The sequence below is a fragment of the Excalfactoria chinensis genome, chromosome 3 (genome assembly GCF_039878825.1).
Source record: "Excalfactoria chinensis isolate bCotChi1 chromosome 3, bCotChi1.hap2, whole genome shotgun sequence".
Lineage (NCBI taxonomy): Eukaryota > Metazoa > Chordata > Aves > Galliformes > Phasianidae > Excalfactoria > Excalfactoria chinensis.
In genome coordinates, this window is record NC_092827.1 from 41,399,602 (window position 1) to 41,413,541 (window position 13,940).

At 45.3% G+C, this 13,940-nt stretch overlaps 1 protein-coding gene across 1 annotated transcript in view; it reads left to right on the forward strand.

Annotated features, from left to right (window-relative positions):
* Positions 1–13,617, forward strand: part of FOXO3 (forkhead box O3) — an 84,840-nt gene extending 71,223 nt beyond the window's left edge. The window contains exon 3 of the mRNA XM_072331610.1: positions 9,965–13,617. The gene's annotated coding sequence lies outside the window, so the exon portion shown is untranslated. The remainder of the gene's footprint in view (positions 1–9,964) is intronic.
* The last annotated feature ends 323 nt before the right edge of the window (positions 13,618–13,940 follow it).

The window sequence follows — 13,940 nt, forward strand, 5'->3', positions numbered from 1 at the left end:
GTGCCTTAGAGGAGAGGAACCCATACATCTGTGGGTGAGAAGCCTCATTGTGGGGGATGGAATTGTTTAAGGAGGTGACTCTCCTCAATGAATTATTGACCAGTCATCTGTGGAAGCCTCTTGCTCTCTCTTTAAAAGAAAATCAACTACATTCTGTTCACTGGGGAAGGCAAAGGCCTATGCAGACTGTGCCACCATGATGAGTTAGGCTGCACATAAGCCTTTGCATGTTCACCAGCTCCCACTGCGCTGGCTCCTTGCCTGTGAAGCTTGCCATTTCCAGCCTTTCAGCAGGCCCTAATTGGTGCTCATAACTGAATTTGGTTGGTTGGTTTTTCCTCTTTCACAAAAGAAAAGAGAAATCAATATACTTTTGTTCGTACCTTATTCACACAGCCATAATTCCCCTATTAAGCTAGTTGAGGTCTCTGTTCCCCTACCTGCACTTGCTTCCCAAGAGCACTGTATCTGCCCTCCACCCACACAGATAATCATTGGGTTGTTCTTTCTGCTTGCTTGTCAATACATGAATCACAGAATCATAGGGCTTTGGAAGGGACCTCTGGAGGTCATCTAGTTGCTATTCCATAACCTCTCTCCAGGATACCCCATGTTTTTACATCCTGTTCTGCTAGTGTTTCCATCACATGGTGGTTAGCTCTGTGTCCCTCTCAGCCAGTGGAGCTGAAGGGACTTGGTGTTTGCAAAGAGTAACCTCAAGCAAACTGATGGGGAGGGCAGTGGGGGAATTTCACAGCTGCCTGGACTGTCACGAGCTGGTGATCAGCGTTCACTTCAGCAGCGTCTCCTGTGGTGTCAGAACTCCCCAGAGAAGCTGTATTTACCTCCGTTCCTTCAGTGATCCATCTTACAAGAGAGCCCCACAGCCAGCACTGCTTCCAGGGCTTGGAAGGGGTGCAGGGCAGCTCCATGCAAGTAGGGCAGGAACTTCTTGAGCTGGTTTTGCTGCCTGCAAAACTCATCGAGCTGCATCTTCTGGAAGATGTTTTAATGTGCTATTTAGCTGGATCCCTCTGGGCGCTGCAGCAGAGTTGTGCTGAAGCCACGCTGACTTGTTTGGAAATAGATGCAAAATAAAGCACAGAGCATTTAGAGGCACTCATTCAACCCGGGCATCAGTATAGCACACAAGCCACTAATAGAAATGTCCTGAATTTGTTCACAGAATTTGGTGGTTAACTTCTCCGATAAAGCAGATTCTCAGGAAACATGGTAAAATGCCTGTTTATATTTCATTAGTCCATATCTGTTTGGACTGCTTGCTGCTTTATTAATTTCCATTCTGCCTGTTTCTGGATGAAATTCATACCTAAGACAAACCCATAGGTCTGAGGATAACAACGTTGAGTAAAAGTACATCTTAAAAGGTTATTCCACGTGAAGAGATCTCTCTGTTTGGGTGCAGTCTGTCCCAGTGGAATCAGAGCACCCTGAGTAGACAACATACCATGAGGAAGGTGGTTTTTATTCTTTTCCAGAAACTGTTTCTACCTGTTAGAGCTGACCTGTGGAGACCCGACCTGGTGAGCCTGCTGCCTGAGAGCCCCCACAGCCTCAGGGCCACAGCCCCGCTTCCTCCTCTCTTAGCTTCAGTAAATGAGGTCTTGGGCAGGGCTGGCAGGTTTCCTGTGTGGAGCCAAGATGGGGCTTTAACCTTCAAGGAAGGAAATTCAAGAGGAGCAAATTCTTGTGCTCCGTTTCTAACAGGTTGGTGGTTAAGGCAGCAGCACGCTTTTAGCGTCTCAGTGTTGTTTCAACCAGCCGAGGTTTTGAAAGGTGGTTTTGTGACTCGCCAAGCTCAGCCTTTGAACAAAAATATCTGTGTGGAAAACTCTGTGTTGCACTGGGAACAGGGGTCCCATTATCTCCAAGGAGGACTTGCCCCAAGCAGGCTCCTTGCTCTCCAAGGGCCGGTCCCACACTTGAAAGGGTGCTTCAGCTTTCCCTTGCACAGAAAGCTGCCTCTGCTGCTGCCACCTCATGCACAGCTGGGCTTCAGTCCCTACAGCTCCCAGCTCGGCTTCGGAAGCTCTGTGTCACTCATGGCAGCCCTGTGTAGAAGGGTTCCCAGGCCTGGCCAGGTGAGTCAGGAGGATGCTTACCTAGCCTATACTCAGCTGGAGTGAAGGCAGCAGAAGGCAATGTATGCATGCTGTGAGTCCCTTGCTCCTTCTGGAAGTGCTTTGCTAAGCCCTTGGCTTAGAGTTTTATTAGCTGAGGGAAAAGGTCTATAAAAGAACAGAATTCTGTCCACAGACTTGCGTTGTGAGTGAAGGATGGCTGAAGCCAAGATGCTGGTCTGGTCTTGTGGTTTGGGTGTTCTTCTGTTTTTGTGACAGATATATATATATATTTCAGTGCCTCATGCTTTGTCATGTGATTCAGCAGCAATAATTAGGCAGAAACTTGCTGTCCCTGCAGATGCCAAGATTACAGGATGACATACTCTCACCAGATGACAGCACAAACTGATATTTTTAGAACAGCCCGCATCGACTGGTCTCCCCAGTGCTTTCCTCCCTGCATCAGCAGCACTCGGGTTTTATTACAGAACGAGTCTTTGCAAATTGTCTTTTTCATGTGAATGAGCTGTTGTGATTGTTCAGAGCTGCGGATCAGCCTCGGTCCCACATGGTGCTGTTGCCTGATAGCTGGAATGCTTACAGGTGGTTTGCCTTTTCCCATCCGTCTTTTGAGCCAGGCTTTTAAACAGCCCCCTAAAAAGCATATTTTCTTGAAGAAGTGCGTACTAAGAGGTTCTTTTTAGAAGCATAGCGTCATGCAGCTGGGGAAAGGTCAGGATCTTTTTTTCATTGCAATTCAGTGCTCAGCCGCAGTGATGAACTGACAGCCAGAGAGCCTTGAGTCTTATGTTCCTGACAGGAAGAGAGCACAGGTACGATGTGGGCAGCAGGAAAGCATGTAGCTGCATGGTGCTGTGGGTTAATAGCCAGCCTTTCTTGCCTGGCCCACAGAGGCTTCGTGCTGGTGGTGAAGAGCACGTCTCCAGCAGGACAGTCACATCAAAGTTGCCCCGATTGAGCCTCTGTGAGGCACATGGGGACACTGGCCCCATTAAATCAGGTACCAGCAGTTGGGTGGTGGGACCGCTCTGCCTCAGTCTGGTTTGTGGGGCCATTTAATCAGCTTTTCTGCTCAGATTACCACACGGGGCAGCCGTTGCTGGAGCCTGGCAGAGCAGACATCTGTTGAGCAGTAAAAGGACGGAGATGTGGCTCAGCTAAAGGAGGCTGCTGTAGCCATGGCTGTCTGTGATTGCTGCGGGGAAAAAAGGGCAGTTTTCTGGAGGGTGCTGTGGAGAACAGCATGTGGTCATGCACTTTTTAGCTGGTTTGAGATCTTGCCTCTTGTTTTTCCCTGTGCTGATTCCTTTTGCAAACTTTTTCAAGCTTCTGTAGATAACTGTTTTGTACAAACATAGAGATCTGGTTTTAAGGAAATGCCTTCCCTCTCTTGCCTTACTCTGATGCTCCTAAGTCATGATAGAGGAGGTTCTTTCTTATGCCAGCTTGGTGAAAATCCTTATGAATGATCAATATGAGCATTATTGGCTTGTACTTGGCAGAGAAAAATAAACGCTCTGTGAGGAAACTTAGAAAAAGAGTAGATGGCAGGATCCCACAATGCTGTAAACCTGTAATTCAGGATGTTTCCTGTCAGGTAGGTATCCTTTACTCTGCAGTTCAGAGACCAGCATTTGTTATCCAGATTCAAAAGCGTAAGCAAATAGCTCCTCCATTTTTATGTTGTCCACTCCTGTGTACAGCAGTTACCCATCTTTTTCTGTCAACAGTAGGGGTATCCTTACCAGTGCTCTGAAGTACCTATAGCACTGTTGGCAGTTTAGCAAGCGTTTTTTGCCTTCTTCCTTCATTTAGTTAACTTTTCATTAGTCCAGCAGCGTCTTGCTTAAATGTGCTGTGTTGAGCACAACGTTGTCCCTCAATCAGTTGTGGTGCTATCTGTAACATTGAGGGGCGCGAGGAGGTCCTTCAGGAGACCTCCTCAGACCCATGAAGGGAAGACAGGATAAAATTTACTATAAAATGTTAGTAGGAAGCATGGAGACACTTCAGGAGATGATGCCTTCTATCTACTCTCTTCTTCATTGGCCAGGGCAGAGGTTTGAATCCAGTCTGATGCAATGGTTCTCAAAGGCAATTGGATATCAGCAGTGCTTGTGCTGGAAAGCCAGCATCACCGCACCGTGACATATCTGGAGGTGTAAAAACAAGTGTCGCAGCATATGGTCTTTTTGTATGGGCAACAACACAGTGACATATGTAGTGTCGTCTGTACGAGCCTGCTCCACTTGCAAGCAAGTGCAGAATTTCCTGTGAATTAGGTTGTTTAGTATCGGGTTCCAATACATAAGGAAGACCCCAATCTGTTTTTCTTTTCAAGTGTGTGAATATGGGTGGGTCAGTTGCTCTCTGGATGACTCCTTTTGTACCCATCTGTAAAATGATCAGAAGGGACCTTGCCCACCCCCAAGGTGAAGTGAACTGACCAGAGGAGCGATGGGCTCTCTTACTAGAAATAGCCCTGGCATGTCTTGACAGGGTCCTAAGTAACCTAAGCTAAGGTTCAGCAGAAGATTGGTCCAAATGATGTTCAGAAGTTCCCCTCACAGCCTAGATTTTCTTGTGCTTCTATGAGTAGTTTTTCAAAAGCTTCATCAACGATTGTGAAAATTCAGCTTTTTTGTTGTTGTTGTTGTTGTTTGTTTTTTAACCTATTGACATGCATAAAAGGATGATAATGTGTGCCCCGGTGGCGCAGTGGTAGAAGTGCCACTTGCTACACAGAAGGCTCGAATCCCGGGAGATGGACTCGATGATCTCTAAGGTCCCTTCCAACTCGCACGATACTGTGATACTGTGATAATCTAGTCGTGCTTTGGGTACATTTGATCTGTGTTCTACAGGAAAAATAGAATAAGAAAAGAGTAAGATTAATTCTGTTTCTTCAAATTATAAAGTGCATGGCAAGATTAATGTAGATTTAGTTGACTTAAGTGGTGAGTTATAAAGTCATTTATGCTACGTAGCTTGGTTTAAATCTTCACAGATGCTTACTCTGTGTGAAATGCAAAGACAGGCCTGGGCGTTGGGTAGTTGTGAATTTCTGTGGTGCTCCAAGTTGCTTATTGTTCAGGAGCAACCCATGGTGGCATTATGGACATGACAAACTCCATTGGCCTCTGCAAAGGGAGAGGAGGTAGAGGAAGGTCCATCAGGATAACACACATCATTAGCCATGGAATCACAGGATCATTAAGGTTGAGAGAGACCACTAAGACCATCTAAACCAACAACCAGCCCATCTCCACCATGCCCACTGACCACATCCCTAAATGCCACATCTCCATGTATCTTGAACGCCTCCAGGGATGGTGACTGCACCACCTCCCTGGGCAGCCTGTGCCACTGCCTCACCACTCTTTCTGAGAAGAAATGTTTCCTAATATCCAACCTGAGTTGTGGCACCTCCCTGCAGTCCTTGGCAAGCCTTTTACTGCAGAGCTGATACGGGGAGAAAGAACGATCTGACATCTTTAGTTACATTTACTTCCAAAATATTTGGTTGTCTGCTATGGTTTGCAATGTGTTCTGGAGTGAAAAGGCAGCAACAGAAGGAAAAGATACACTTTTGTGCTTTACATGCCTGTGCAGTACCAGCGCAGCAGATTTTTAGCTCCCATATGCCCTAGTTCTGTGCTGCTTTCTTACTCTTTCTATTCTTCTCCTCTTGTTCCCTGCCCACCAGTCTGAACCAGGATTTTTTTTTCCCTAAGTACAATTCAAAGCGAAACAGTGAAGTTGCAACATGCCTGGAAGTTCAGGCCTTCGAAAGAAACTGCATGAAGTTGCCAGCTCTTTTCTTTTCCTTGGACTTCACATCCTGACTTCAGCATTGCATTTTGGCACAGTGCCGCTCCTGTGCAGCATATGCTAAGCCTGAAAGGTACCACCGTGGCATCAGCATTTCAGTTTTTCATTCTTCTCTTGTCCAGAGAAGTTGTGGAGGTCTCGCTGGAAGTATTGGAGGCCAGGCTGGATGGAGCATGTTGCAGCCTGGTGTAGTGGGTGCCAACACTGCCCATAGCATGCATGGTAGAACTGGATGATCTTTAAGGTCCCTTCCAACCTAAACCATTCTGTGATTTATGAAAAATGTCACGCTGCAACTTCGTCATTACAGAAAGCCACAGCAATTATTTTCCGTGTTCAGTTCTAACAAATATTTTGTATTCTTCAGTGTTGAGCTGTGAAAGCCTATGGCTGAATATTAACTTAAGGAAAAAGCTGTAATCATTCCAGTCAAGTGTTCCTTTTTGAGCCTACTCCATTTTAGAGGAGAAGCTGTACTGCTGGGGGTGATGACAGAAGCAAGGGTCAGAGTCACCAAATCAAATGCACATTTGTCACCAAAGGACATGCATTTCCTTCAAGATATTTCCATCCTGAGTCTCTGGCCTGCTACTTATAAAAGGCATTATTGGGATTTCCTGTTCCTGCTGACTGGTACCCAGGGAAAATGCCTGTTTTACAGGCCTTGAGTGGTATTGTTTTTCAAGCTGCACTGCACTCATCAAGCCTTCCAGCCAAATGGGGAGGTACTCAGTAGGCTTCTTTACGGAGGAGCTGTGTGCTGATGGTGTAGTTCCTAGTACTGTGATAACATGGAGGAGTACATCACTTTTCTTTTCACAAATCCGTGTCATGTGCTGATAGTGATGTTGGCTTACTGATAAACATATCAGCAGTGCACATCATCTGTGCCTTGCCCTTAAGGAGCATCACTGCATCCATCACCTTTGCAATCTGAAGAAATTTCCAGTGCTGTGTGATTGGCACAGGTGGAAATGAAAGGGAGAATACAAAATGGAGCAGATGATCCTTCAGAGCTTCTCTAATGGTCCACTAAGTGGTGTAGGGCTTGGTAGACCATTTTCCGCTTAGGTGGTGGAGATGTGATGTGAGACAGAGCTTAGGAAATGTGATGGTGGGGAAGGAAATCACAGCCAACAGCTGGACCAGAGTAAAGCAAGGGTAGCATTTGTAGCAAGTTGATAGCAAAGTAGAGGATAGGAAGGTGGAGGAAAATTCAGAATGTGTCTTATCTCCCGCATAACTGCTTAGAAACCGAAGAATTGAGAAATACAGAAATCTTTGGGTTTTGGTTTGTGCTCTTCCACTGAATGGGATAAGCAGATTTAGCATCAACAGCTCAGAACGTCTGTGGGAAGTGATAAAGCAAGAGTTCATCTTGAACAACCCCTAATTTAATCCTTTTTCTGTTTCTGTTTTAAAGTGCTCATTTTCTCCTACCACATGTGTGTGTGGTTCCATAAGCTGTAGTTTCACAAAATACTTGGGCTTCTTGTGATGTCCAGCAGATGTGCCTTGTTCCAATCTTCTGTGCCCAGGGGGTCAAAACAGAGTGGAATTGCCCCTACTTGCAGTGCATGCCTGTGAGCCAAAGGGCGCAAATACCAGCTCTGTTGTGAGGGCTGCACAGCCTCCAGCTGTTGCCATCTTGCTGCTTTTGAGCGCTGCTCTCTGCGGATTGGGGGGGGACGTTATGGACACAGCTTTTCCAGCAGCCATTGGGAGCATGAGAAATCCTAGTGGTGGCCCAGGGATGCAGCTGGAGATGCTGGGGTGGGGGAGAGCTGGGTGGCTGTGGTGGAGGACCACCCATGCATGGAGGTGTAGCTGGAATTTTCACTTCCCTGCTCGGTATGGCTTTCATTGCTGTGTAATAGTGGGCAACTAACTCAGGGTTGACAGAGGCTTTTTGTGGTGAGGCAGAAAGTGAGAGTGCATGGGTCTATTATGGACTGTAGCAGGCTAATTTAAAGGTGCAGTGGTTAAGACTTTGATCTGCTTCTTTCCATTTTTTAATCCATTTGCAAAGTCTGTGTCAACAGAACAGTGAGAACTGAACGTGTTCCAGTTCTATGAACGAGTTCCACCTCTGCTGTGCATTTCCCTTGGTTAAGCCTCAATCTCCTGGAGGTTTGTGCAGTCTGAGGGACTGGTGTTCTCAGAAGGTGACATCAGGCAGTGCCACTTAGACAGGTTATGCTTATGAGCATCTATCTATCCTTCAGTTTTATCTTTCATCACGTGGGAATATTTCATCACACGTTTCATAGGATAATATTCTACGTACATTTTTAATCCAAATGTTAAGCGCTACTCTGGTACTTAGGAGTTCATGTACTCCTTTCCTTTTAATTATCAGCTCCATCTGAAGTCAGCAGGACTCAAGTTCAGCCCATGCTTAGCTTAGCTGGCCACCCTGTAGGACCTGCCCAGCTTGTCGCCGCAGTGCATAGTGCTGAACCCTTCCTTCTGATCAGCTCAGTTACCTTGCATGTTGGGAAGCCACCAGCTTCCAGCCTCGGTGCCGTGGCTGCAGTGAGAAGTGGGGGAGCACAGCCCTGCAAAGGGCAGCCATTCATTTGTTCCACAAAAAATCCACTGCTGGGAGTTATCAGGTCTGTCTGCTGGTGACCTTGTTGTGGCCACAGAGGCACACACACCAAATGGAGTTGTTGCCAGGCAGTCACATTAGCAAAGGGCTAGCATTAATTTACTCTTTGGAAACGAAGAAATCAATATGTTGATCCAGTCGGAAATCCCTTTATTCGTAAAACAGTCTACCCCAAAACCCTGCACGTAATTAAGGCTAAAGCCAAATTTTGTTTGGGTGAAAGACACAATCTGTCTGTTCCCTAAGCCACTCTGAATGAAGTTCTCCCCTAATGGCGCAGGGAGCAGCTGTCACACTGTTGCTCTAATAACCATCAGACAAAATGATTAAATTTCCATCAATCATTTAGCATTATCAGAATAGGTCATTTTAATAAAATGTTATCATAGGATCAGTGCCTGGAACCTTAAAAAGGAGAAGCCTCAGAATAGTCTGTGCGGTAATGGAGTCATCTCACAAGAGCCTTTCTGTAACGCTGGGAGATTTCCCTCTCAGGAGCTGCTCTCCCAGATTAATCCAGCAGTCCCCCTAAATCCATGTTTTTTCCTGAGGGTGGCTGATACCAGGCTTTCCAGAGAGAAAAAAACATCCCTGTAATCGACTCAGATTGCTTTGTGCTTTCAGCGAGGGTCCTCTTCTTCTTGCATGATAGAAAAAGCTCAAGTCATTCGTCTCACGGAAAGTCCTCAGAAGGCTTTGGGTGATGGGGGCTGAGCCCTGGGTTCGGAAGCCAAGTCTTTGAGGAGTCACATGCTAAGCAATACAGGTTGCTACCAAATGGGATTCCTGAAGATACGAAAGGATTTCATGGGAATGTTTAAATGTATATATTTTTCATAACCCCTTTGAGGTGCCTACCTGTATCCCTAAGCCTCTGCCCAACTTCATAAACCTGACCTTTTGACGTGTTGAAAAGTTCACGTTTCGTGGAGAACAGTCCAACCTAAAATTGGTGGCTCCTTGCTGCTACTTTTGGGCAGCATTCTTTGGCTGTCATTCAGGGCTGGTGTTTAATGTCACGTACTGACAGATTTGTCCAGCCTCTTGGTGCTGGTGACACCTCTATGTGATGGAGAGGGTGATCATGAAAAATCTCCAGAAGGCAAAGGATCTGTCCGTGCTTCAACTGGAAATATGGATGGCAAGTAGGTCATGTTCTGGGCTTCTTTAATTACACTTTGCCATTAGCCAGAAAAGAAACGCAAGAGATAAACATTTTCAAGAGGGATAATGGTGTGAACTTATCCTTTGCTATGCGTTTGAAGCTTCTGGATGAAAACAAACTAAAATTGCTTGTCAGTGTAATCTGTAGTTGGGTTTGGAGCTTTGCTTTGGCTTTTTGTTGTTGTTTTGTAGGGTTGTTTTTTTATTCCCACACATAGCGATCTCACTGTCTTTTCTTCTTCTTTCTTTCCAGGCCCTCAAACTGACACGAGATGTAGAGAGAGAACCCTTTGCCAAATCTGCTGTCAGCAAGTGGACAGTGATACTGTTTACAGCTTATGACGTTTGCGAACCCTGCATTATTTTCCTAACAAAGCAGACTGTTAAAAGGCCCCTTATCTGAGTGAAGATCCTCCTCTTTTTTTTTTTTTTTCCTTCTTCATTTTCTTTGGAATTGAACTCATTCTGAAGTATGCAAAATCTTCCTTTCCTGGGATGGCCAAGCACCTGCTGTGGAGACAATGTTCAGCACCATCCTGTTGAGAACACACTGTGTAGCCTTTACAGTAGTTACTTGTCAATGAGTATGTGGTGTTTCAATATATTAATGGTTTATGGGATGTTTTAAGTTGGCTTTCCTTTTTGGAGGTTTTCCCTGTCTGCCCACCCTCCTCCCTGCAACCTCCAGTTTGATTTCTGTAGATTTTTGACCATTTTTGCTTTCTCTCACTGGGGAATCTGAAACACTGCGTACGTGCAAGGAAATGATCGTAACCCAGCATTGCTCAGATGTCAGGGCTCTCCAGATAGACGCCGCTCATGATACCAACAACCGACCGAATTCCAGAGAGAGGCGATTCGTGTGATCTTTGTGCTTGTTGGGTTGGTTCATTTGTTTCTTTCTCATTCTTTCCTTTAACTTAATGGTACGGCCCCGTTTTCTGTAAGCATCAAGCCAGGGTTGATTGCAAAGCCAGGGAAACCAGCGAGGCAGACCTCCTGGCTGGTGCTGGTGAGGACGGACTGACCACAGGTACTGCTGCCTTCGCTGCCATGGGATCCTGCTTTTAGGCTGAGCTGCCCCTCTGCTGCCAGACATGCTGAGCATATAACCACCTGTAAGGAGCTGTCTGGGAAGCAGAAAGAAAGGGAAGCACTCTCCTTTGCAGGAAAGGTGAGCAAACAGGCCATGTGTATCAGTAAGTCAATTGCAGCGGCAGCACTGGGTGTCCAGGCACAGGTTGTTGCAGTGTGTGTTATAGCATTGGTGATCCTTTTTCTTTTATTTTTGACATATCCTTGATGCTTTTTTTCCTTCTCATTGTATATAATCCATTGCAGAAGAAGCAGCAAGAGAGGGAATGGTGAGGTGACAGTATCATGCAAATGGCTTTTCATACGAGCATAGATTGTAACAGGATAAATGACACTGAAAGACAAGGCAGTTTTATATATTTTGCTTCTTAAGATTTTCTTTTGTAAAATGAATAATAATAATAATGAATAAAAGGTATGGTGCTGTATAGATCCTCTCTATAATCTGGAAAGTTTGATTACTTTTTCATAGTATCTTGGGGGGAGGGATACAAAAAAAAGAAGAGGGGAAAACACCAGTGGTACATACGAACTTGGTATGAAGACGTTCTGAATAGGACAGTGTATACATAATTCTCCAAAGTGATATATGAAGTTTTTTTTTTTCTTTGCATAAAGGCATTATGCATATAAATATATAAATATATTTTATTATGTACAGAAGTGGATCATTATGCATGGATGTTAGGAAAACCAACTAGCATTTTAACCCAAAGTTTCAGTGCATGAGTTGCCACCGGTCCGTGTACCATGCAATGTGGAGTGACTCCCTCTCGCCACTGCCACCGCACACGCACAGTCATGCACGCCCACGCGAGAGCTCATGGGCCCTTCCTCGCTCCTCACTTTCCAGGTCCCCAAGGTGATATTGGTGAAATAACAACTCCCTGTGTGATGGAAGTTTTGTTTCGTAACGTAGCCCCCCTCACGCTCACAGTGTTCTCGTAAAGACGCACCTCTTGGTTTCATCCCGCAGTAATGACTGTGTAAACTCTGTGCAGTTGTGATTGTTGTTGCCCTGTAGCATATCAACTTTTCCAAGCAGCCAAGGGTTTGTCATTCTCATTTCTAAACAAAGAAAAAAAAAAAAAAAAAAAAAAAAGAGAGATTTTTATTTTCACACTCGCTTGGTCTGTTTGTCAGCATGGGGACTAGGTGATTAAATCCACGGGAGGGAGCTGACACTCGCTGCCCATCCCCGTACTCGAGGAGGTTGGTTGTTAGCAGACGCTAGCATGCCGCAGGTCACCAGGCCTAGGCATCACTTTGCTTATCAGTCCAACCGCAGACACTTCTTAACAGAATCAGTCAAGGGCTTCCCTGCAAGCCTCCTGGCACACCCCAAAATGTGAGTGCACACCAAAGGCCTGTCCTCTGGTGCTCCTTCTCCAGGCAGCTCTGTGGTTGCTGCCCCAACCTGGGCTTGTCCCCATACCCTGAGGATTTGGCCACCAGCAGAGCTCCATGGAATGGGTGATGTTCGCAGTGAGGCCCAGGGCCTTCCCAAAGGCCACCTGCCAGGTGTCTGGTGCATATAGGCAGCACCGGTATTGATGTTGTGGTGGATGGCTGAGGTGACAAGAACCTATTGTTCAGTTTTGTTCCTTTGTACGGATGCAGTTCTTGTCCAGTGCAAGGGAAGGCCCCTTAGTCTAAAACAGCCTGTGGCAATTTGTGCTCTGCCAGGGCAGCTTTGCTACATTGAACTCGGAGCTAGATCACACTGGCATAAATAGAGAGAAAAACATGGTCCGCTCTGCTCAGAAAATGGAGACAATTGATTCAGAGACAGCCAATCAATGGCAGAGAAGGTTTGTTGTTGTTGTTTGGTTTTTTCTTTTTAATTAAAAGCATTAGCAACTGAAAGGCTTAATCTACCTCCCAGCAATGTCAAGGAGAGCATTTCCATTGGCGTATCTAGGCCACATTGGGCCCCTATGCTGGAGACTATCATCTCAGCACTAGCTGAAGGGGGATGGACTTGGACAACCTCTTCAGTTTGGTTTGGTTTCTGTTGCTTGTTTTTGCGGCCAAAACTTTCAAACTGAAGTGCCTCACGTCAGGCATCGAAAGTCTGGGACATGGATGTGGTGTCATGGGGCTGGCACTTCTCAAATCACGCAGAGGTGCCTGCTGCCCCCCAGGGCCACCTCGTCCGCATGCTGAGGTGCCTAAAAATTGCCCTCGTGTCCAGAGGTGCCGAAAAATAACTGCGTCTTGCTGAACTCAAGGGTCACTTGTGTAGGTGTCAAAGTAAGGATTAAAATAGTAGTTAATTTGGGGAAGCCACCTTTTGAAAACTTTGGCCTTTTGAGTTTTTTTGAACACTCTTCTGCTTAGTTGTCCTTCTGAAGGCACATAAAACAGGTGAAGGCCCAGAACAATTACACGGGTGTCATTTAAACAAACACTTTACAAAAGGCCTAAAGAGGCGGCATTAATGCAGTTCTTAGTTACAGTTTTGGGGGTTTATTTAATGCTCATATAAGTTGTTGGTTTTTTTTTTCCTCTTGAGAATAATTGGATGGTTGGCCACCACCCAACTCCGAAAACTTTTGTGCCACTGATTCAAAAACACAACCTTTTAGATCATGTCTTTCTCTCGAATGACGTCATTGCTTGGCAATCAGTGTCCTGTAATTGTTTTTAGTATACAATATTCATTAGGAGTTGCCAACAGATGCGAAGGGGGACCAGATACATTTTGTTCCTATGGGTTGGAAAAACGGATTGTACATTTGGCTTCACATGTTTAACTTTTTTAAAAAAAAGTTGCATGATTGGAAAAAATAAATAAATATGTATACAGTATCTGTAAAACTGTTTGATCTGTTTTTGTTTCAAGCCATGTCAATTGGGAGAATATTAAATCCACAGCCTTAGCGCGCATGGCCGTCTTTACATACCGAAGAGCTGAACAGTTTATACTTTTCATTTGGGCTATCTTGTACTTTCATTTGAAAGCAGACACTCTCATGTTGCAGTCTTACTGAGGATTTTATAAAATAATTTAAAAAAATAAATAAAAAAAAATAAAATAATAATAATAATAAGATGCTGCCCTGGATGGATATATTACCTTACTACACAGAGATTGGAAGGAAGTTTGTTTTGGAGCAAAACCTGCCCCTTTC